General features: G+C 36.6%; 1 long non-coding RNA gene across 1 annotated transcript in view; it reads left to right on the top strand.

The window, feature by feature from the left end:
• The first annotated feature begins 16,930 nt into the window (after positions 1-16,930).
• LOC147913317 (uncharacterized) overlaps positions 16,931-25,774 on the top strand; it is a 45,485-nt gene continuing 36,641 nt past the window's right edge. The window contains exon 1 of the long non-coding RNA XR_015548793.1: positions 16,931-17,049. This is a non-coding gene — a long non-coding RNA (uncharacterized LOC147913317). The remainder of the gene's footprint in view (positions 17,050-25,774) is intronic.

The following is a 25,774-nucleotide window of genomic DNA, read 5'->3' as shown; positions in this document are numbered from 1 at the left end:
AATATATATGCACCCAACATAGGAGCACCAATGTACATAAAACAACTATTAACAAACCTAAAAGGGGAAATCAACAACAACACAATAATAGTAGGGGATCTTAACACCCCACTTACAGCAATGGATAGATCATCCAGATAAAAAGTTAATGAAGAAATATTAGACTTAAATGAAAAACTGGATGAGATGGACCTAGTAGACATATACAGAGCACTCCACCCAAAAACAGCTGACTACACATTCTTCTCAAGCGCGCATGGAACATTCTCTAGGATAGACCATATGTTGGGAAACAAAGCAAGCCTCAATAAATTTAAGAAGATTGAAATCATAACAAGCATCTTTTCAGACCATAAGGCTATGAAACTGGAAATGAACCAGGAAAAAAAAACTGGGAAAGTGACAAAATGTGGAGATTAAACAACATGCTACTGAACAACCAATGGATCATTGATGAAATTAAAGGAGAAATCAAAAACTATCTGGAAACAAACGAAAATGATAACATGCCATATCAAACCATATGGGATGCAGCAAAAGCGGTCCTGAGAGGGAAACTCATAGCGATACAAGCCCACCTTAACAAACAAGAAAAAGCCCTAATAGGCAACCTTAAACTACACCTAACGGAACTAGAAAAAGAAGAACAAACAAAGCCCAAAGCCAGCAGAAGGAGAGAAATAATAAAAATCAGAGCAGAAATAAATGATATTGAGACCAAAAAAACAGTAGAAAGGATGAATGAAACAAAGAGTTGGTTCTTCGAGAAGATAAACAAAATAGACAAACCCTTAGCCAGGCTTACTAAGAAAAAAAGAGAAAAGGATCAACTAAATAAAATTAGAAATGAAAGAGGAGAAATTACAACAGATACCATGGAAATACAGAGGATTATAAGAGAATACCATGAGAAATTATATGCCAACAAATTGGACAATCTAGAAGAAATGGATAAATTCTTAGACTTATACAACCTCCCAAAATTGAACCAAGAAGAAATGGAGAATCTGAATAGACCAATCACAAGTAAAGAGATTGAAATAGTAATCAAAAACCTCCCAAAAATAAAAGTCCAGGACCAGATGGCTTCTCCAGTGAATTTTACCAAACATTCAAAGAAGATTTAATACCCATCCTCCTCAAACTATTCCAAAAAATAGAGGAAGATGGAACACTTCCTGAATCATTCTATGAGGCCAACATCACCCTGATACCAAAACCAGACAAAGACAATACAAAGAAAGAAAATTACAGGCCAATATCGCTGATGAACATAGATGCAAAAATCCTCAACAAAATATTGGCAAACCGAATACAACAATATATTAAAAAGATCATACACCATGATCAAGTGGGATTTATACCAGAGACGCAGGGATGGTTCAACATCCGCAAATCAATCAACGTGATACATCACATCAACAAAACAAAGAATAAAAACCACATGATCGTCTCAATAGACAACAGAGAAAGCATTTGACAAGATACAACATCCCTTTATGATAAAAACTCTCAATAAAATGGGAATAGAAGGAAAGTACCTCAACATAATAAAGGCCATATATGACAAACCCACAGCTAACATCATACTCAACAGGGAAAGACTGAAAGCCATTCCTCTGAGAACAGGAATGAGGCAGGGCTGCCCACTCTCACCACTCCTGTTCAACGTAGTACTGGAGGTTCTGGCCAGAGCAATTAGGCAAGAAAAAGGAATAAAAGGAATCCAAATAGGTAACAAAGAAGTGAAACTCTCACTATTTGCAGATGACATGATTGTATATATAGAAAACCCTAAAGAATCTGTTGGAAAACTGTTAGAAACAATCAACAACTACAGCAAAGTTGCAGGGTACAAAATCAATCTACAAAAATCAGTTGCATTTCTGTATGCTAATAATGAACTAACAGAAAGAGAGCTCAAAAAGATAATACCATTTACAATTGCATCAAAAAGAATAAAATACCTAGGAATAAATCTTACCAAGGAGGTGAAGGACCTATACAACGAGAACTACAAGACATTATTGAGGGAAATCCACGATGACATAAAGAAATGGAAAGATATCCCATGCACGTGGATTGGAAGAATAAACATAGTTAAAATGTCTATATTACCTAAAGCAATCTGCAGATTCAATGCAATCCCAATCAGAATCCCAATGACATTCTTCACAGAAATAGAAAAATGAATACTAAAATTTATATGGGGCAACAAAAGACCCCGAATAGCTAAAGAAATCCTAAAGAAAAAGAACAAAGCAGGAGGCATCACAATTCCTGACTTCAAAACATACTACAAAGCAATAGTAATCAAAACAGCATGGTACTGGTACAAAAACAGACACACAGATCAATGGAACAGAATTGAAAGCCCAGAAATAAAACCACACATATACGGACAGCTAATTTTCGACAAAGGTGCTAAGAACATGCAATGGAGAAAGGAAAGTCTCTTCAATAAATGGTGTTGGGAAAACTGGACAGCCACATGCAAAAGAATGAAAGTGGACCATGTGTTATCACCATTCACAAAAATTAACTCAAAATGGATCAAAGACCTGAAGGTGAGACCTGAAACTATAAAACTCATAGAAGAAAATATAGGCAACACACCATTTGACATTGGTTTTAAAGGAATCTTTTCGGATGACATGCCTACCCAGACTAGGGAAACTAAAGAAAAAATAAACAAGTGGGACTTTATCAGATTAAAGAGCTTTTATAAGACAAATGAAACCAGAATCAAGATGAACAAACAACCAACCAGCTGGGAGAGAATATTTGCAAAACATACATCTGACAAGGGGTTGATCTCCATAATATATAAAGAACTCACACAATTGAACAACAAAAAAACAAACAACCCGATCAAAAAATGGGCAGAGGAAATGAACAGACACTTCTCCAAGGAAGATATATAGATGGCCAATAGGCACATGAAAAGATGCTCAACATCACTAATCATCAGGGAAATGCAAATCAAAACAACACTAAGATACCACCTCACGCCCGTTAGAATGGCTATAATCACCAAGACAAAAAACAACAAATGTTGGAGAGGATGTGGAGAAAGAGGAACCCTCATACACAGCTGGTGGGAATGCAAATTGGTGCAGCCTCTATGGAAAACGGTATGGAGATTCCTCAAAGAATTAAAAATAGAGATGCCCTATGATCCAGCTACCCCACTACTGGGAATCTATCCAAAGCACCTGAAATCAACCATCCAAAGAGGCTTATGCACCCCTATGTTCATTGCAGCATTATTCACCATAGCCAAGAAGTGGAAGGAAACTAAGTGTCCCTCAACTGACGATTGGATTAAGAAAATGTGGTATATATATACAATGGAATACTACTCAGCCATAAAAAAAGACAAAATCGTCCCATTTGCAACAACATGGATGGGCCTGGAGCGTATTATGTTAAGTGAAATAAGCCAGAAAGAGAAAGACAAACACTGTATGATCTCACTTATATGTGGAATATAAACCAACACATGGACAGAGAAAACTGGACTGTGGTTACCCGGGCAGTGGGGGTGGGGGGTGGGCACAAGGGGTGAAGGGAGTCATATATATGGTGATGGACAAACAAAAATGTACAACCCAAAATTTCCCAATGTTAGAAACCATTAAAACATCAATAAAAAAAAAAAAAAAAGAAAGAAAAAAACATAACTGGTGTCCAGGGGAAGGGTGATGAGAGAAGAGGCAGTGACCTTGAAAATCTATCAAAGTTATTACTTAGAAAAAAATTTTTAAAGTGAACAGTCTCAGGTACCTGTTAGATCATATCAAATACCTTAACATACATGTAGTTTGATTCTCGGAAGGACAGTGCTATGGGTTAAATAGTGTCCCCCCAATATTTATATTTTAAAGTCCTAATTCCCAGTACCTCAGAAGGTGACTCTTTTTGGAAATAGGGTGGTTGCAGATGTAATAAGCTAAGTTAAAATGAGGTCATTTTCAAGTAGGGTGGACTTCTAATCCCATATGACTGGTTTCTTTATCAAAAGTAGAACTTTGGTCACTGACATGCACACAAAAAGAACACATGTAAAGATCAATGCAGAGATCAGGGTGATGATTCTACTAGTTAAGGAAAATCAAAGATTACCAGCACTTTTAAATTAATGTGAAAAGGCAATGAACTTGCATAGCCAAAATAATTTTTAAAAGGAGAACAGGTGGGGGACCCTTTCGACTTGATTTTTACATTCACTCTAAAGCTGCAGTAATCAAGAGAATGTAGCACTGGTGAAAGATGGCCAATGGAACCAAGTATATAGATAAGAAATTGACATACTTATATGGTAATTGATTTTGACAAACCTGCCATGGTCATTCAATAGGGAAATTATAATCTTTTTAACAAATGGTGCTAGAATAAATGGATATTTGAACAGTAAAAATTTAGTAAGTAAATTTAGTAAGAAAACTTACCTCAAACCATATGCAAAAATTAACTGGAAATAAATGAATAGTAGGCCTAAACATAAAACCTAAAGCTAAAGAAGTTCTTAAAGAATACTTAGTATAAGCGTTTATGACCTTGAGTTATGAAAGATTTTTTATGCAGGAAAAAATAGCACAAACCATAAAAGAAAAAAAAATAGATGGAATTTTCAAAATTCAAACTTTTGTCCTGCTAAAGACAAATTAAGAAAATGAAAGGCAAGCTTTAGAATTGGAAATATTATTTGCAAAATATATATCTGACAAAAGACTTGTGTTCTAAATATCTGGAAGACCTTTTCAACTCAATAAGACAACAAACAACTCAGAAAAGGGTAAACATTTTCAACAATTACTTTACAAAAGAAGATATATTAATGGTCAATAAGCATATAAAAAGATATTTAAAATCACTAGTCATCAGAGAAATTCAAATAACACCTCAGTGACACACCATTATGCTCCACTTTGGGTAAAATTAAAAGATGTGTTGGTGAGGATGTGGAGCAATTGGACCTCTCATAGTTTGTTGGTGGAAAGAGAAAATTGTACAGACATTTAGGAAAACGTATTAGCATCAGAGATAAAGTTAAATCTAAAATTACATATTGACCCAACAATCCAATTACTAGAGATTTACTCAAAAGCAATGAAAATACATATCCACACGATGACTTGTACACAAATGATGATAATAGCATTGCCCATAATAGCCAAAAATTAGAAATAATCCAAATGTCCATCAACTGATGAATAGCTAAACAAATTCTGGATCTTCTGTGCCATGGAAGACACGCTACAATAAAAAGAAGCAAAGAGCTGACACACGTAACAATCTGGATCAATTGCAAAACATCATACTAAGTGAAAGAATTCAAATACAAAAGAATTCATGTTGCAGGATTTTGTTTATATGACATTCTAAAAAGAGTAAATAACACTGACTGAGAGGAGATCAATGATAGTTAGGGTTCAGGGAAAGAGGGTTGACTGTAATGGGGCTTAAGGGAACTTTTTGAGATATTGGTAAAATTTTGTATCTTGACTGTGGTCATTATTACGTGAATATATATAAGACTCTAAAACTCATCACATCGCTCATTTAAAACAAATGACGATTACTGGTGGTAACTTATGCCTCAATAAAGCTGCTGAAAACCAAAACAGAAGAAACAAACCAAGTCGTGGACTTAGTAAGAGACCCAGTTCATATGTAGAGTTGGCCACTAATTGTGCTGGGTTTTTAGTAAGATGTGTCAATGAAAAATAAAACTATCCAGTACTTATTTTTATGACCTGTGGGAAAGAGAAAAGATGACTAAGACTAGGTATCAACCACCAAACAATATAGTAAAACTAAAAATAAAAACATGGTGGCAGTGGAGGATAATGGTGAGGAGCACAGGCTCTGGATGTATAGAGTCTGAGGTCAGATCTAATCTGTGCCACTTACTGTGTAAACTTTGGAAACTACATGACCCCTCTGTGCTTCAGTTTTCCCTTCGATAAAATGGAGGTAAAAACCAGTTTGTTGTGATGATTAAGTCAGTTTCTCCACGTAAAGCACTTACGACAGCCTCTGCTTTAATCTGAGTAAACAACAAACAGTTATTGGTAGAAAGCATCCATGGCTTTACTTACGTAGCTAACGTCAGTAAGTAATACGCGAAGGAAGCACACGTATAACCAATTTAAATCAAATTTGGTTTTAGTGTCAATACTGATTTAGTTAATTCAGGCCAATAAAGATCCAATTTTTTCTCCAGGATTTCATATTACTCACAACTTAAGGAATTCCATCATGTGGCTGTGAATGACTTTTTTCATGACATTGGTTAAATATCCATTTTAAAGTTATTGAATACATTAAAAACCAAGAATAGGGGCCAGCCCTGTGGGCTAGTGGTTAAGTTCAGCGAGCTCTGCTTCGGCAGCCCAGTTTGGTTCTGGGGCACGGACCTAGACCTCTTGTCAGCGGCCATGCTGTGGTGGCGACTCATACAAAATAGAGGAAGATTGGCACAGACGTTAGCTCAGGGCAAATCTTCCCCAAGCAAAAAGAGGCAGATTGACAACAGATGTTAGCTCATGGCAACTCTTCCTCAGGAAAAAAAAAAAGAATATACTTATAAAGAAATTTTCAAAATGTAGTTCAAGAATAAAAGGTATTATATAAATAATTGAGAATGTTTGCATTACATTTGAGCATTAATCTTGACATTCCTGTGAATGAATTTGCTGATGGGCAAACATATTACCTACCAAATAAGCCTTTAATATTTATTTAAAGCGATTATTAACAAAACATATTATAAAAATAACCTTTATGCATACTCACAATGATGTTAAACATGGAAGTTATAAGACTGAAGACAGAATTTTCAAAATTACTTTCTAAAATACTCTAAATACATTCTTTGTATTCATTGCCATAGAAAAAAAGAAAGAAAATGATTGTGGCGGGAACGTGAACTCCACATAGGAGATGAACTATACAGAATAGTTCTTGATTGTATAAAAACTACTGATTCCAAAAAGTCTGGTCCTCTATAGCAACGATTATACCTTTTTAAATCAATGGGAATTTTAGAATGCAGCAAAAGGATTGAATTGAGCCCTGAGCAATTAATTAAAATGACAAATTGTATAAATGATGAATATAGACCATTGCAATTAGAGACTCACCAGGTGTAGTAAATATGCTCTACTTTCCATTTTCAAAATTGCTTATAGCTTAATGGTAAGATGATTTTCCAGGCTCATCTGAAATCCCAACTCCCTGCAGACAATGGGGGATCTAGTTAGTTTCCCTTGCGACAGTGAGTATGCATCTAAAGACTTACAGAGGTGATAAAAGAAATGTTTAGAATGGCCCCAGAGAATGAGAAATCTCTGTAGGAGGTAAAGAGGTGAATGGCATAATTAACTTGGGGTTGAGAGGAAAGACAATTCATATTTTGCCTTGAGAACAAGGTTAGCTAAAGTATTTGTACCTTTTTTTTTTTTTGGAATTTTCAAAATGTTGCCAAAAAAATCTGCTCAAAGCTCTCCTCTTTTCAAAACTTGAGATTTGTCCAAATGTGATTAATTTGATCACTTAGCCTACCCACTTTTACAAAGTGGAGATTCACAGCTGTTACTAATTACAAGTGTACCCTGTGTAAAATAGTCCAATTAAAAAAATCCAAATTCGCTAGAAGGTTAAGTTCAGATACATTGACTTGAATTAACAAAGGATACTTCTTTTTGTTTTTTATTCAATCTTTAAAAAAAAAAAGAATTGCGTTAATATGCTTAACTGATTTGGAAAATATTTTTAAAATAATTTTGATGGAGGAATTTAGAGAGTAGATATACAGGTAACTAAAACATTATGAATCGTTGTTATTGAATATAAATGCAAATAAAACATCTAGGGGCCAGCCCTGCACCGACGCACTGCTTCGCAAGCCGTGCTGTGGCGGCGTCCCACATAAAGTGGAGGAAGATGGGCACGGATGTTAGCCCAGGGCCAGTCTTCCTTGGCAGAAAGAGGAGGATTGGCACATGTTGGCTCAGGGCAAATCTTCCTCACCAAAAGAAAGAAGAAAACATCTAAAATTCTGATAACGAATGGATTCCTCTTCTTGAAGCATTACAGTGTCAAAGTGAATATTTCCCTCAGCTCCCGTAGGTTGGCTTAAGGGGCTCTACTTAGGATGCACAAAGTTAATTTGATACAATCCCCAAATACATAGCCTTTTATTTTTTCTTTGAATTCAGAGTTTGTATTTTAATTATATAAAGATGAGAAGTCAGTGTTGTAACTTAAAAATACTTATTAAAATCATATTAATACCTTCATAAACTATACAAAAAAGATGAGAAAAATATGTGCATTTATAGAACTGCATGTCAGTCATGCCAGATCCCTGCAGAGAGAATTTCCGGCACGATCTCGTTTGTCTGTGAGGCTGCAGAGCAATCCTTGTTTAGATATACACATACATCTACTTGTCCAGCATGGTCAACCCTCCACTTCTTGATGATTTCTTCCTGCTATGAATGTGCATGTCCTGCTGTCTGCTTCTTAAAGTAGACATTTACCTTCCTCCTTCACTGTTGGTTCTTAAATTGTGCCCCCGTACACAGATGGCAAGGAGAGACCAAAGAAAGAGGTAGACAATTCCATATTGGTAGGTGGCAGGTTTAACTCAGCAAGGGAACTTAGAGTGGCCCCAAGATGAGTAGATCTCTGCACCCGTCCACCAGAATCTTAAAAGTTTGTGTAGAGGCCTTAACAGGGTTCAGTCACTATATACTGTCCAGATGATCTCAACAACACGTTGCTCTCTCAAGACAGCATCCTTGAAAATGGCTCCCACTGTGGGGGCAGAATGTACATTCCAAAGGTAGGAGAAGGAGTAAGAAGCCTCCAATTGTCCAACCAAGTCTAGCTCTAGGGTCAACTGGTGGTCACGTCCTCTCGATGACCTCCTCCAACATCCACCAGCCACTGGAGGAGGACTAGGGCCATGCAGATGGTTAATTTGACCCATTCTTCTGGGGAGGTTTTATTGTCTACTACTTTAAAGGTAAAAATTCTTGAACTGTTAACTTGTTTGGTTTCACGTAGTCAGTAAGTACTGTAGCGAAGATTCCGACAACGGCATGTCTAATTCCAAAGCCTACACTGCTTTCTCAGGTGGACGTCATCCTTAGATATTCTCATATCTCTTAGTGACACTTTGGTATACGCCCCAGGGCTGCTGTGTATGACCACACCAGATGTAAACTGTGCAATTGCCAGGTGTGCCATTCACATAGACAAAAATGTGACTGCTTCTGGGAGTTGCCTGGTGCAAAGGCTCCTATATCTTTAAATGAAACATCTAATCCTTCACCTTATTTACTTTTGATCCCAGTCACTTTTCTACAGGAGATTACTTTAGCATCCAGAACTTAACTACTGAGTGCGTTTTTCCAGAGTGACGTAACACCTATCTGTGATATAAATAATACATATATGATAAATAATACTTATCATATAATGAATATTCACAGGCATTTTCTTTCACACAAAATTTATTTAATTGATATTATCATTTTTCATCGTGCCTTGCATGTAAAAAAGACTAAAATATTTGGTCAACAAATAAATAAATGTTTATATTCTATAGAACTAAACTCTTGGCATAGTTTTACTAATTTATTAATGTATGTACGTATATATGCATGTATATAGATGTGATTTATTTGTGGGGATTTAAAGTGAGCATGTAGCCATGGTATATCTCATTTTTTAATAGAAAAAATGCCCAATTACAAATAACTGACTAATAAATAAGCTTTTAGATAATGATCTGTCTTATACCAGGTAATTACAGAATTCTAGAGAATATGTTGTATAGTAAATCATAATTCATTTTTAAGGAAACTTGAACTTTCTAGGGCAAAGCAAAGGCTGGTTGGAAGAAGTTCTAAGAATATAATGTTTAATGCAGTGTTAAGATCTTTGTAACAGCGAGACTTGTCCAATAATGGTATCAGCTTCTTGGGAGGAACTGACCCCACTCACCAAAAGCGGGAAGATATAGGATAGAGATCAGCTTTTTGGTGTCTGTATAAATTAGGATTCTTGCTCTAACAGCTGGGTGCTGGCTTAAACATGCTCCAGGCATAGTTGAACTCCAGTTCAAAGTTTTGTGATTTTGTAAATTGCTATTATTTTCATGAATATCATGCCAATTTATATATTTTTCTTTTAGGTCGTTGATTGGTTAGAATCAATTGATTGGCTAGAATTGGGAGAAATTTAAAAATAAGCTTTGACCATGTGATTTTCTAAAAATGAAAAAAATCCTTATTATTAAATTCTTTTATAATGAATTTTTCTTATGGCTTCTTTTATTGATATTTAACTTCGTACCTTTCCTTGAGAATAATTCCCAGTTGTCACAACAATGGATTTTTCAATTTCTCCATAATTAACACTCTTTCACCATCTTTCTTGAAGTCTACTGGAATACTATTAGATTCTCTAGTGCTAAGATATACTGTCATTGTTAAACATTTATAGATAGGATTTCTGCCAATTAGATAACAAGGGAATGAATATATATACATAGTAGCCCTTTGGTATCATTTTACTGTCATAACTCTCATTCTTTGAAAGTCAATTTCAAAGACTTTTTGAAGACTTTTCAAAGACTTTTTCTACTCTACTTTTTCTACTATATCTACTATACTATAGTAGAAATATACAACTGGTTTTTGAATGTTCTGGAAAGAAAGCAATGTAATTAAATTCTTGGTAGTCATGTTGAGTCAAAAGGCAAAATCTAGAAAGCTATGGTTTTCCATTTCTTTTAAATATTCTTTTTTTTTTTTTTTTTTTTTTTGCTTTTGTTTATTGCAGTAACATTGGTTTATAACGTAAAAATTTCAGGTGTACATCATTGTACTTCTATTTCTGCATAGATTACATCATGTTCACCACCAAAATACTAATTACAACCCATCACCACACACATGTACCCAATTATCCCTTTCACCCTCCTCCCTCCCCTTCCCCTCTGGTAACCACCAATCCAATCTCTGTCCCTATGTGTTTGTTTATTGTTGTTATTATCTACTACTTAATGAAGGAAATCATACGGTATTTGACCTTCTCCCTCTGACTTATTTCACTTTGCATCATGCCCTCAATGTCCATCCATGTTGTCACAAATGGCTGGATTTCGTCGTTTCTTATGGCTGAGTAGTATTCCATTGTGTATATATACCACAGCTTTTTTATCCATTCGTCCCTTGATGGGCACTTAGGTTGCTTCCAAGTCTTGGCTATCGTGAATAAGGCTGCAATGAACACAGGGGTGCATGTACCTTTGCAAATTGGTGTTTTCAAGTTCTTTGGATAAATACCCAACAGTGGAATAGCTGGATCATATGGTAGTTCTATCGTTGATTTTGAGGAATCTCCATACTGTTTTCCATAGTGGCTGCACCAGTTTGCACTCCCACCAGCAGTGTATGAGAGTTCCCTTCTCTCCACATCCTCTCCAACACATGTTGTTTCCTGTCTTGTTAATTATAGCCATTCTGACGGGCGTGAGGTGATATCTCATTGTAGTTTTGATTTGCATTTCCCTGATAGTTAGTGATTTTGAACATCTTTTCATGTGTCTGTTGGCCATCTGTATATCTTCTTTGGAGAAATGTCTGTTCAGGTCTTTTGCCCATTTTTTAATTGGGTTGGTAGTTTTTTTGTTGTTGAGATGCATGAGTTCTTTATATATTTTGGAGATTAAGCCCTTATCAGATGTATGGTTTGCAAATATCTTCTCCCAATTGTTAGGTTGTCTTTTCGTTTTGTTGATGGTTTCCTTTGCTGTGCAGAAGCTTTTTAGTTTGATGTAGTCCCATTTGTTTATTTTTTCTATTGTTTCTCTTGCCCGGTCAGATGTGGTGTTTGAAAATATGTTGCTAAGACTGATGTCGAAGAGCGTACTGCCTATGTTTTCTTCTAGAACTTTCACAGTTTCAGGTCTTACATTCAAGTCTTTAATCCATTTGGAGTTAATTTTTGTGTATGGTGTAAGGTAAGAGTCTACTTTCATTTTTGCATATGGCTATCCAGTTTTCCCAACACCATTTGTTGAAGAGACTTTCTTTTCCCCATTGTATGTTCTTGGCTCCTTTGTCAAAGATTAGCTGTCCATAGATGTGTGGGTTTATTTCTGGGCTTTCGATTCTATTCCATTGATCTGTGTGTCTGTTTTTGTGCCAGTACCATGCTGTTTTGGTTACTATAGCTTTGTAGTATATTTTGAAATCAGGGAGTGTGATACCTCCAGCTTTGTTCTTTTTCTCAGGATTCCTTTAGCTATTCGGGTCTTTTGTTGTTCCATATAAATTTTAGGATTCTTTGTTCTATTTCTGTGAAAAATGTTGTTGGAACTTTGATAGGGATTGCATTGAATCTATAGATGGCTTTAGGAAGTATGGACATCTTAACTATGTTAATTCTTCCAATCCAAGAGCACGGAATGTCTTTCCATTTCTTTGTGTCTTCTTCAATTTCTTTCAGAAATGTTTTATAGTTTTCGTGTACAGATCTTTCACCTCTTTGGTTAAGTTTATTCCTAGGTATTTTATTCTTTTTGTTGCAATTGTAAATGGGATGGTATTCTTAATTTCTCTTTCTGCTACTTCGTTGTTAGTGTACAGAAATGCAACTGATTTTTGTATGTTGATTTTGTATCCTGCAACTTTACCATATTCGTTTATTACTTCTAAAAGTTTTCTGGTGGATTCTTTAGGGTTTTCTATATATAAAATCATGTCATCTGCAAATAGTGACAGTTTCACTTCTTCCTTTCCAATTTGGATCCCTTTTATTTCTTTCTCTTGCCTGATTGCTCTGGCTAGGACTTCCAGTACTATGTTAAATAGGAGTGGTGACAGTGGGCATCCTTGTCTGGTTCCTGTTCTTAGAGGGATAGCTTTCAGTTTTTCACCATTGAGGATGATATTAGCTGTGGGTTTCTCATATATGGTCTTTATTATGTTGAGGTACTTTCCTTCTATACCCATTTTCTTCAGAGTTTTTATCATAAATGGATGCTGGATCTTGTCAAATGCTTTCTCTGCATCTATTGAGATGATCATGTGATTTTTGTTCTTCATTTTATTAATGTGGTGTATTACGTTGATTGATTTGCGAATGTTAAACCATCCCTGCATACCTGGAATAAATCCCACTTGATCATGGTGTATAATCTTTTTAACGTATTGTTGTATGCGATTTGCTAGTATTTTGTTGAGGATTTTCGCATCGATGTTCATCAGTGATATTGGCCTGTAATTTTCTTTTTTTGTGTTGTCCTTGTCTGGTTTTGGTATCAGGGTAATGTCAGCTTCGTAGAATGAGTTAGGGAGCTTCCCCCCCTCCTCAATTTGCTGGAAGAGTTTGAGAAGGATAGGTATTAAGTCTTCTTTGAATGTTTGGTAGAATTCACCAGGGAAGCCGTCTGGTCCTGGACTTTTATTTTTGGGGAGGTTTGTGATTACTGTTTCGATCTCCTTACTGGTGATTGGTCTATTCAAATTCTCTACTTCTTCTTGATCCAGTTTTGGAAGGTTGTATGATTCTAAGAATTTATCCATTTCTTCCAGATTGTCGAATTGGTTGGCATATAGTTTTTCATAGTATTCTCTTATAATCTTTTGTATTTCTGAGGTGTCTGTTGTAACCTCTCCTCTTTCATTTCTGATTTTACTTATTTGCGCCTTCTCTCTTTTTTTCTTGGTGAGTCTAGCTAAAGGTTTGTCTATTTTGTTGATCTTTTCAAAGAACCAGCTCTTGGTTTTATTAATTTTTTCTATTGTTTTTGGTCTCTCTTTCGTTTATTTCTGCTCTGATTTTTATTTCCCTTCTTCTACTGATTTTGGGCTTTGTTTGTTCTTCTTTTTCCAGTTCCTTTAGGTGCATTGTTAGATTGTTTATTTGAGATTTTTCTTGTTTGTTGAGATAGGCCTGTATTGCTATAAACTTCCCTCTTAGAACCGCTTTTGCTGTATCCCATAAATTCTGGCATGTCGTATTTTCATTTTCATTTGTCTCCAGGTATTTTTTGATTTCCTCTTTGATTTCTTCATTAACCCAGTCGTTGTTCAGTAGCATTTTGTTTAATCTCCATGTATTTGTGGCTTTTCTGATTTTCTTCCTATAGTTGATTTCTAGTTTCATACCTTTGTGGTCAGAAAAGATGCTTGGTATTATTTCAATCTTCTTAAATTTATGGAGACTTGTTTTGTGGCCTAATATGTGATCAATCCTGGAGAACGTTCCATGTGCATTTGAAAAGAACGTGTATTCTTCGGTTTTTGGATGGAATGCTCTGTATATATCTACTAGGTCCATCTGTTCTAGTGTGTCGTTTAAGGCCAATGTTTCCTTATTGATCTTCTGTTTGGATGATCTATCCGTTGGTGTAAGTGGAGTGTTAAAGTCCCCTACTATTATTGTGTTACTGTCTATTTCTGTTTTTATGTCTGTTAATAATTGCTTTATATATTTAGGTGCACCTACATTGGGTGCGTAGATATTTACAAGTGTTATATCCTCTTGTTGGATTGTTCCCTTGATCATTATGTAATGCCCTTCTTTGTCTCGTTTTACAGTTTTTGTTTTAAAGTCTATTTTGTCTGATATGAGTACTGCTACCCCAGCTTTCTTTTCATTGCCATTTGCGTGGAGTATCTTTTTCCATCCCTTCACTTTCAGTTTGTGTCTTTAGGTCTGAAGTGTGTCTCTTGTATGCATCATATATATGGGTCTTGTTTTTTTATCCAGTCAGCCACCCTATGCCTTTTAATTGGAGCATTTAGTCCATTGACATTTAAAGTAGCTATTGATAAGTATGTACTTACTGCCATTTTTTAACTTTTTTTTTTTTTCCTCAGTGTTTTAGTAGTCCTTCTCTGTTCCTTACTTCTTCTATACAGAATTGATGGTCACTTTAGTTTGACCTCTGTCTGAAAGCTGTACTCTTTAACTACCCTCCTCCCTCCTTTTTTTGTTTTTGATATCATATCCAACCTCTTTTTGTGCATTTGTATCCATTACGTTCTAATCGTGGAAATAGATAATTTTTCCTATTTGTGGTCTTCTCTTTTCCCCTTAAATCAGTCCCTTTAACATTTCTTGTAACACTGGTTTCTTGGTGACAAACTCCTTTAATTTTTGCTTATCTGGGAAAATTTTGATCTCTCCTTCCATTTTGAACGATAACCTTGCTGGGTAGAGTATTCTTGGCTGTAAGTTTTTTCCTTTTAGCACTTTAAATATATCATGCCATTCTCTTCTAGCCTGTAAGGTTTCTGCTGAGAAGTCAGCTGATAGCCTTATGGGGTTTCCTTTGTATGTAACTTGACATTCTCTTGCGGCTTTTAGGATTCTCTCTTTATCTTTAATTCTGGACATTTTGATTATGATGTGTCTTGGTGTGGGCCTCTTTGGGTTTATCTTGTTTGGGGCTCTCTGTGCCTCCTGTACCTGGATGTCTGTTTCCTTCCTTAGGTTAGGGAAGTTTTCATCTATTATTTCTTGAAATAGATTCTCTGCCCCCTTGTCTCACTCTTCTCCTTCCGGGACACCTATAACACGGATGTTAGTGCGCTTGATGTTGTCCCAGAGGTCCCTTAGACTGTCCTCACTCTTTTGAATTCTTTTCTCTTTTACCTGTTCACCTTGGGTAATTTCTTCTAGTCTTTCTTCCAGCTCACAGATCCGTTCTTCTGTATCCTCTACTCTGCTTTTGAGTCCCTCTAATGAGTTTTTCATTTCCAGTATTGTATTCTTCATTTCTGATTGGTTCTTTTTTATATCTTCCATTTCTTTGTTGACATTCTCACTGAGTCCATCTATTCTTCTCCCCAGATCAGTGAGCATCCTTAACACTCTTAGTTTGAACTCTCTGTCGGGTAGGTTGCTCATTTCTGTTTCACTTAGTTCCTTTTCTGGGGTTTTGTCCTGTTCCCTTACTTGGAATGTATTCTTTTGCCTCTTCATTTTGCCTCTTTCCCTGTGCTTGTGTCTCACGTATTAGGTAGGTCAGCTCGGTCTCCTGCTCTTGGATAGGTGACCTTATGTAAGTGATGGCTTAGGAGGCTTCCAGTGTGCTTCCCTCAGTTCTCAATGTCCCAGGGGTGACCCCTATGTGGGCTACGTGTATCCTTCTGCTGTGGCCTGTTTGCCCTCCCTGTAGGCGCCCAGGGAGGCTGAGTTATGCTCCTGGCCAGCTGTTGTAATGCTCAGCTGCTTGTAGTTGTTGTGGGCCCTTCAGTCTCTTTATCAGCTGTGGGGAGCCCCAGCACAGTTGGCTGCAAGTTCTAATACCACATTTGTGTTGCAGTATTTCTTTTAAGTGAGTAGGCCCCCACCGTGGCAGGTTGTTAGGCTCAGGGCCTTACAATTGCTGTAAGCCTCTAGCCTATTAGGTCTCTTGTCAGCTCTCTGAGGATTGCAGCTGGGTGGGGCTGCCCTCAGGCACAGGAGCACCCAATTGTTTCAGGTTTTGGAAGGTGGAGCAAACCTCCTATGTGGGTCTTTGAGAAGTACAAGTCTTCTGTGGCTGAGAAGCCCTGCTGCCCACAGGTCCACACACACAGTCAACACAGTCCTGCCCCGTGTGAGCGCCCCGACCTCCCCAAGTGGACCCAGTCTCTCCAGGGCGGGAGCCTCACACACTCTGCCACCGCCCCACACTCTCCACCCGCTCCTTGTGCACACCCTGCCCCGCTCAAGTCAGCTCAGTTGTCAGGCTGCAGAGAATCCAGTCACCAATCTATGCAGGCCCACACGTTGCCTGAGGGCTTGTTGTTGGGTGGGGCTAGTCTCTAGGGTGGGCTGCCTGCCCTGGCTGAGCTGGATTAGATTGGTGCTCTAGCGGGTGGAGCAGACCCTGGGCTAGCAGGTCTCAGGGAGAACTCCAATGGCGTCTGTGTCAGCACGCTCACACCAGGCCACAACAATGGCCGCCGCCAATGTCCCAGTCCCTGGAGAGGTCTCACCCCTCACCGAGATGCACTCAGGGCCTATTAGGTGAGTCTCTTGTCACCGAAGCACTGTGCACCTTTCTTTCTGGTGATTTTAGAACACTTTCTGGAACGGGTGAGTTTATGCGCGGGCCCTTTAAGAGCCAGTTTTAGTTTCTTTGTGAACCGGGTTTTCTGGGGGTGCTACCCAATGCTTTAGTAGCAGGCAAAGTCAGATATTATGCCACTGGTCTCAATTGTGCTGGGTCCACAAAATGTCCACAGCGGGGGCGCTCCCCGGCTCAGGGCCCCGCGCCTCCAGGGAGGGTGCGTACCTGTGAGCTGCTCCCGGCGGCCGTGAAGCTGGCGGCTTGTGACGGCGGCGTTTTTCCTCTCCGGAAGGGAGTCTCTGCCTCTTCTACCCCAGTTAGGATTGTCCGTTGTTGCAGGAGTTCCTCTTATCCAGTTTTCAGTTCTGTCTCAGGGGTAATTTTTCCACGAGTAGTTGTAAATTGGCTGTGTCCACGGGAGGAGGTGAGTTCAGAGTCTGCCTACGCCGCCATCTTGACTCCCCCTCTAAATATTCTTGATTTTAAATCCTCTGACCCTGAATCAGGCTTTCTCTCTTTAGGTTGTTCAATAGTAATACAATGCTAACTGCAAGCTGCAAAACTGGGAGAAAATTGGTATTTGCTTCATATTAAGTCTTGGTGGCTTGGGGTTTTAATGATAAATCAATTGTTAATTAGAGAAGATATTTTTTGTTTCTCTTTTACGCAAATATTGGAGTTTGAATGTCATTGCACATAGGATTTAGTAATGATACTCAAATTTCAAACTTTCTATTCAATAGCACTAACAAAAGGCAATATAACTATGTGGAGATTCATTTGGATGTCTTTTATTTCACTTATATATTTATCTTATCTTACTCTATCTTCTGTAAACTTGAGCTTAGGGGAAAACAAATGAGCTACTGTAAATTAAGCAGTATGAATGTGATTTTTCAATGCTGTCTGAATATATCACTAATGTAAAATAGTGAAGTAGAGAAAAGTTTCATTAGCATGTGATATTTTCGGAAAACAATTATGTACAATCCATCAAAGGTGTTTCCCTTAAGTTATAGTTGCTTTTGTGATTGCTGTTAAGTGAGTATTTGGGGGATACATTTTAATCTTGATTTGCATTTAATTAAACCAAAATATAAACAAAAACATGTGTTTGTTGAATTTAATTCAATCGCAGTTAATTACCAAACCCACATACTTGGCTATTTTCTTCTCTAAAATTAGTAATTTGCAATTGATGGAACTGCCTTTATGTATATTTCACCACATTTCTGTCACTTTGAGTCCTATTAGCCTCCTTTATCAAGAGAGAAGACTACTTTTTTGGAATACATGAGCACATTTAATTTTTAACCAATTGAGTTGATTTAGAGGCCTACCTAAAGAAGTTTTAAAGTTCACTGCAGTTAGCTGCTCATGTGTCAGGAAGCAGAGCTCTATTGGCTAGCTGACTGCAATGGCTGCAGACAACCTCTTAGAAGTCCATGAGGGAAGACAGCATGGACAAAATCAGTCTTTGTAACTAGCACCAAGCCTGAGTGTAGGCCCCTGGAGAACTGGGCTCAGGTATAAGGGAGCCACAGGGCTGCTTTTCCTAGAGGGCACAGGTGTACAGGTAAACTGAGGCCGCTTACCAAGTGGAAGGTAGCTACAGCCACAGTTTTCTGAACCAACTGCCAAGAAAGGAAAGAATCCAGGAAAGGAAATCTTAAAATGATATTCCCAAGAGACGTGCCGAAGCAGACCACTAAGCAAGAACAACGTTAAATATCCCTATCATTGAGCGATAAAATCCACCACTCCCTGATATATTACTCCTTAATTGTCCTCTTCTATGAACTCCTCCTAAGATTTGAAGATTGTATCCAACTTTCCCTGAATGTTGCATAGGAGTTTATCCCAGCCATGAGTTTTTATTTTGGCAGAGAATGTGTTGTGATTTGAGCTTATAGTCCTCCCCAGAAATCTCTATTTCTGGTCTTAGAATCCATTCTTTCCTTCTTTAGACATTTTAAAATCATCTCTTGGTTTTCCAAACTCAGTAGGTTATGAGCTTTTCAAGGATAGCAGCATGACTTATTTATTTTAATAACTCCCAAGCCGACTATAATTACTGTCATATTTAAAAATTCAAACTCTCAAGTAAGTGGTGAAACATTAAGTTAGAACCCCTTGCTGTGAGTTTTTTTAATAGCTAGTTCGGTGATTGAGAGAGAGAGATTGAGTTTAAAGGCAGAAAAAAGGTCACAGAAAGGGGAAGCAGACATCCTAAAAGCAACATATTTCTTAGTTCTTCTAGGCACAAGATCTCTGGATCCTTAAACACATTCTCCCCATGTCACACAGGGAGGGGAATGTATAGGACAGAAAGAACATGAATTGCTGTGTGAACACGCTCCTCTCAGCTTGCTTTGTTGAGCGACTCTCCCTACAATGGTTTCTCCTTGGTCACTATCTTCAAAAAGATATCCCCCTGCTGAGAACTCATCTCCCATTATTTTAAATGCCTAGGAGACATAGTCTGACCTCTCGTTTTGTGTAACTTCATCTTTTTCTTTAATATTTAATCTGTACCTTAACCTCATGTTCATTTCAAACTACTTTCTTCATATTTCATTGGAACAAGCTGGGAGCCCTTTGGTTCCTACTGCACTGTATCGATAAAATATGTCCTTTATTTTAAATCTATGTTTTATAAAACCAGAAATAGTTATGCAAAACATATGGCACTTATTTATTTTTAAAAATCTACCCAGTGCTCCACTTATTTCATATGTGTGTGTGATTATTTATTTTTATAAAAACATATATTCCTAGTTTGGTCAACATTTTATCAGCAAAATTCCTCTTTTTCTAACTTCCTTGGTTTCATTGTCCTTTAAATCTACCAGATATCAGCCGATTTCTCCTTGAATTTCTATGCATGTAGATTTATATATATTCCCTTCTCGTGTAAACTCCCTGGTCTATATATGGTTTTTGTTTTTATTGTTTTACTTTGTATATGATTTTGCTGAAATATACTCACATACAGAAAAATGCAAAAACTATAAAATTCAACTCAATGAATGATCATAAAATAAACATATCCGTGTGACCTCTAGCCAGATCAGGAAATAGAATATTAACAAAACTCGGACTCCCCTAATTCTCTCTTCCAAACATTAACCTCTCTTTCTTCTCTATCATGGCGTCTAACACAAAGAAGTTAATTTTGTCTCTTTTTGAAAATCTTTCATCTAGAATTACACAGTATTTTCTTTTAAATAGTTTTGTGTCTGGCTTCTTTTACTCAACGTAGTGTTTGTTGAATTCTCTCCTGCTGTTGTGTCTTATTGCAGATATTTTTGGTTTTGTTTTCATCTTTTCCTGTTTAGCTATTACTGCATAGTATTCTTTTGTAACAATATCTTGATTTTATTTACCCACTTTAATGCTTATGGACATTTGGGTTTTTTCCAATTTTGGCTATTTTGAACAATGCTGCTGAGAGCATTTTGTCCATGTCTTTTGATGCACATATATGTGTATTTGTCCTACGTATGATATTGCTGAATCCTTGTTTGTGCTTAGATAACCCTAGTAGATAATGGCACCCAGCTTTCTAAAGAGGTGGTGTAGATTTCAACTATAATTGCTGCACATCCTCCACAAAACTGGGTATGATCAAGCCATTCAATTGTAGCTATTGGAGTTTGTGTGTCTTGGTGTTCCACTTTGGTTTTAATTTATGTTTCATTGATTTTGAATGAGATTGAACAAGTTATTTGTATAAGCTATTAGGACATCAACGTTTCTGAACTACTGTTCTTTCTTCTAGCTCTTTTTTTCTTACTCTTAATTGCTTATTTTTCCCCACTATCAATTTTCATTTGGGTATCTTCTAGTCTGTCTCCCTGTCTTACTATCTTTCTCTGTCTATCCTTGTGTTTCTAACTCTTTTTTACTCTATCAATCTTTTCCTCTCTTTTCCATGTACACTCTCTCTCTAAGCCTACTTATTAAAAAATGATACTATCTCTTCTAGAAAACTTTCTACTTGTGATTTCCAAATCATAATTCTCTAATGTTTACAGCAGTATCTTTGGACCAGGAAGCTAGTTTGAAATTTTATGAGTTACCTTATAATATTTATACTATATGATTTATACTATAATAAATATTCAATTTCACAGTATTTTAACAATTTTCTTTTTAACTGTTAAATGATCACTTTTAATCATATTACATTAAAATGTTATTTTAGTTGTATATCACATACATATTAATACTTTTCTTCCAGTACTCTATGGTCATAAGGTTATAAGTTATGAATGTGATGTTTAAAAAATATATAGAAAAAATATCACCTAGATAAAAAGTACACAATTTATGATAACAAGTACTACTAAATGATAGCAGAACTCATAATTTTAGATGTCTGATAAAGTTGATTTTTTTATCTTGGTGAGTGACAGAACAAAAGCATGTTAACATTAAGAAAAACATAGTAATACAAAGTATATGTCTGACAAGCAAAGGAAATCAATGGCAAAAGAAAGTTGCAGAATAACAATGTTCTTATTTTAGAAATGATTAAGAGATATCATAAAATAAATGGCTATGTGAAGAGAGATAAACTAGATGGCTTGGTAGAGGCTCTTTTAAATTGACAAACTCTAAGATTCTGTGAGAAACTATCCATCAAAAACTCAGGCTCAGGTGGCTACAATACATTTCTCCTCAAGAAATTGAAAGTAATGAAGAAGAGCGTATACTCAAACGACAGAGATGGAGAGCCATTCTTTAGCGAGGTTTTCTTCAAAAATAATAAAGCAAAGGAAAGGCTAATACTGATGATAAAGGAATTTAAAAAGAATAGATCATAGAGTCTACATGCAAGAACAGAATTTTAGGTTTTACTATTGATCCCTCAAATACTGATTTTCTAGAATATGCAGTGGGGGAGGTCCTGACATGGTAATTTTGCTTTTTTTCCCCCCCAATCGTTTGAGGGAGAATATGACTATGATTTAATAAATGCTTCCGTTGAAATATGTTTCATTAGAATGTCAAGCTGTTTCAAAATTTAAGAAAAAAATTACATGCTCATGTCCTGTGATACATCTTTCAACTTATCTAAAAATAAATTGACACACTACTATACACTCGTCTTTGCAAAGTTTCCCTCCTTACAATGAAATTGAGGTCTATTTTTCTAATTTTTTAAAACTAGAATGATCTTGCTTTTTATGCCCAACGGTCAAGCAGGAAAAGATACAAAGATATGTAGATCGTGACTTTTGACTTTTAGTAAATTGCTTAACTTTTTACCAAAATTTACCACAATTTTCTCCTCCATAGAAATTAATATGATGTAAATTCATGATTTGAGTTTTCAGCCTTCTTATGGGAGGGGAAGATCAATTTAAGAAAAGGAGGAAGTGGAATCTTTATGGATTATTGCTGGATAGAACACAGCAGGATACATTTCCTTTTCCTTGACCTTTTCCTGGAGTACCTAAGGGGTATTTGACACAATGAAGATTTGGGGAAAAGTTAGGGAGACACAAGACCAGTGACACTTCTGTATCCTATCAGGACAAGGTCTGGAATTATTTTCGCACCTGCCTCTACTGGGGTGGTATATGATGGTGTTTTAGGAGACACTGATATCTATATACATTTAATGCTAATAGCTAAGATTTTAAAAATGAAAGAATGCTGATGTAACATTTGACACCTTAAAAATATCCTTGAACTTTTAGAATTTTTCATTAAATCAACTTTCAGTTCCCTATATATGTTGTTACTTTGCAATATAGTCAAAACAATTTAGGTGTTTAAAGCGTAGGGATGTGAAAGTAAAATGTAAAATTTGACTTTTCTTTAGAGGAACTAGATGGGGTTGATGACAACCAAAATGCTAATATCTTGAAATGTAAACTCATTGAATGCAAACTTCTTTTTTACATGTCAGATATTTTTTTATTTGTTTTGGTTTTGGTGTGTATACAGTTAAAAATTTTTATAAAATTTAAATCAAATATGAAGACAAAAGTTTCATCAAATTGAAGGGTTATGGAGAAATATCAAAACATACTTGATTTTAAGAAACAAAATTGAAAAGAAAAAACACTGACCTATAAAATAAATACGTTTAAATTTTTGGCTTCTTTCATAGCACTAACTTTTACATTTATATGGTCTTTCATACATATTATTTAGCATTACCTTGCTGAATTAAAACGACATCAAAAAAATCACGACTGGGGCCAGCCAAGTGGCGTAGTGTTTAAGTTCACGCGCTCCACTTCGGTGGCCCAGGTTCGGGTCCTGGATGCGGACCTACGCACTGCTTATCAAGCGATGCTGTGGCAGGCCTCCCACAGAAAATAGATGAAGATGAGCACAGATGTTACCTCAGGGCCAATCTTCCTCAGCAAAAAGAGGATTGGCAACAGATGTTAGCTCAGGGCTAATCTTCCTCATCAAAAAATAAGTAAATAAATAATAATACTGTTGATGATAGCTAAAAATTTTTAAGAAATTATTATCCTTATTATATGACTGAAACTGTTTTAAGTACTTTATGTTTAATCCTAATAGTATCAATATAAATTAGGTACAATTATTTTTTCATTGTATATATAAGGTAATAGAAATTTAGAAAAGTTAAATAACTTGTCTAAAGTCACATGGATAGGATGCTATGTAGCCCAAATCTGACTTCATACCCTGTGTACTAAATAAGTACACTATGTCACGTTATGTTGTATTCTATTGTGTTGGTTATGTTAAGCTACATGTTTACTATAATGAAATGTAACATTAATATAATTTCTGGAATAAAAAACTACACATGATCAAATTCGTAATCCTTGGGTATGATTTTGAACATATTTGAATAGTTTATAGTTTTGCAAAGGGCTTGGCTTCAACACCACACAGGAGCAGAATTGGAGGAGGTGTTGGACTCCTCCACAGGTGGCAGGATTCGTCACTGAGATCATCTGCTTAACGTAGCAACTTCAAAGGGCTACGTTATCCTTCAGAAAAGAGCTGGAAATTTTTCCCCAGCTCAGGGAGAGAACAAAGATGCTCTCTTTTGAAGAATTTCTCTTGCAAATTAAAACTTCAGTTTCCCCCCATCATAGGTTAGCAATTCAAATTAATACTAATTGATGCAAGAATTTTGAGCCAAAAAATGTCTTGAAGATTGTTCATAGGCAGGTAACATTTTTGGGGTACTTAGAGACATGAACACAGAAAGCAATGTGGATCATGGCTTCATATGTAGATTTACAGACAGGGGCACGTATGGGGCAGCAATAACCCGACTTGTTAGGTGAACCCAGGCCTGACTAGCTTGCTTTTGAAGCAACTCTTCCTGCAATGGCTTCTGCATTTAGATTTAATTTAGTCTATAATTTTGAATCTTTGGTAGTCAACCCAACATATAAAATTGGAAATCGCCTTATGTAGTGCATTATTTTTTCTTACCCTTTCAAGGTAACTTTATTTATTTAATTTAATTAATAGTTTGTTTAATTCTTCTCTTTTTTATCCTATTATTAAGTATCTCCCCCGATCTGTGCAGCTAATAGTTAACAGAACTAGTTGCTGCAGATTGGCCATCCAGGAACAAATGTTTTGCCTGTGTTATTAAAGTTTGGGAAAATCCTTAATTATAGGCCTTAACTTGGCTCTAGACCAGGGTCTAGCAATCTCACAATACCGTCGGATTTGGCAATTTTACAATGTGATATTTCTTTTTCTGAAGAAAGGCTGAAGAAAAGGTAGCTCATTTAGAACATCAGGTAAAGCTGAGTAAAAAAGAGAGAGATGGAAGGAGGGTAAATTTCAAAAGTTACAAATCATTAAGAGAGACTTTCTTGAAGCTAGAACTTTATTTTGAGGTCTCAGTACTCCAATTAGGTACTGTGACCTTTGGGTGCTTGGTGTTTTATCCTCTAATTTTTATAGAATTCCTCATAAGTCTATTACTCCATTAATTTTTACATGTCAGAAGTTCTCCCTTAAAGACCATTGATATTCTATGTTGAGTTTGTTTTTGGCTATTTATCAAGGAAAGTGCAAGAGTTAGGATTATAATGAGACTTCAAATAGAAATCAGTTTTTCTTTAAGAAGGAGGTTGAGACCTTGACAAAGACAAACCCACGACAAATAAGAAAGCAGAACCACTACATTTGGTCATCTTGTAGACTTACAGATGTTGTCTTGGGTTCCCCAACAAAGAGATGCTAGAAAAGGGTCATGTGATCTACAAGCTGACAGGACAGAGCTTGCCCCCTGCAGGTTTTGTAAGGGACATAAGGCAAAGTTTGGCTACTGTGTTTTCATGACTGGTTACTGGTCCGACGGTTCCCAACCATTAGCCCTCAGAGTCCATTTTGCATTCTTCTGCTACTGAATTTAAATATTTTCTGTGTTTATTATACATTCCTTTTTCCATTTTGGTGAATTGCCTCTCCATGTCCCTTGTTCATTTTTCTTTAAGCAACAATTTTATTGATTAAAGTGACTTTTTAGCCAGCCCTGGTTGTCTAGTGGTTAAGATCTGGTGCTCTCACCACCGCAGCCCACGTTTGTTTCCCGCTCAGGGAACCACAGCACCATCTGTCACTTGTCATACTGTGGCGGCTGTGTGTGGCTGTGATGCTGAAAGCTACGCCACTGGGATTTCAAATACCAGCAGGGTCACCCAGGGTGGACAGGTT

This window comes from Ceratotherium simum, chromosome 28 (assembly GCF_057802395.1).
Source record: "Ceratotherium simum simum isolate JZ-2026a chromosome 28, ASM5780239v1, whole genome shotgun sequence".
In the NCBI taxonomy this organism is placed as follows: Eukaryota; Metazoa; Chordata; class Mammalia; order Perissodactyla; family Rhinocerotidae; genus Ceratotherium; species Ceratotherium simum.
The sequence above is the reverse complement of the archived record's forward strand: the minus strand, read 5'-3'. Positions and strand labels throughout refer to the sequence as shown.